Genomic DNA, 211 nt, shown 5'->3' with positions numbered 1-211 from the left:
ATATATATATATATATATATATATAGGCTAGGCCTACCTGTAGGCTATGTAAGTTATAATAAATTTAGCTTTCAGATGAATCTCTTTTACTAGGATTGTGCCTTGTCTGTCATTGGTAATTCAATTATTCAAATAAATTGTCAACGTAATTTTAAATAGAATAATTGATTTAGTATTTTTATATTAATTTCACTTTAAAAATTATATCAAA

This window comes from Sinocyclocheilus anshuiensis, unplaced genomic scaffold (assembly GCF_001515605.1).
Source record: "Sinocyclocheilus anshuiensis isolate Anshui unplaced genomic scaffold, SAMN03320099.WGS_v1.1 scaffold63, whole genome shotgun sequence".
In the NCBI taxonomy this organism is placed as follows: Eukaryota; Metazoa; Chordata; class Actinopteri; order Cypriniformes; family Cyprinidae; genus Sinocyclocheilus; species Sinocyclocheilus anshuiensis.
Note: the sequence above shows the minus strand (reverse complement) of the source record.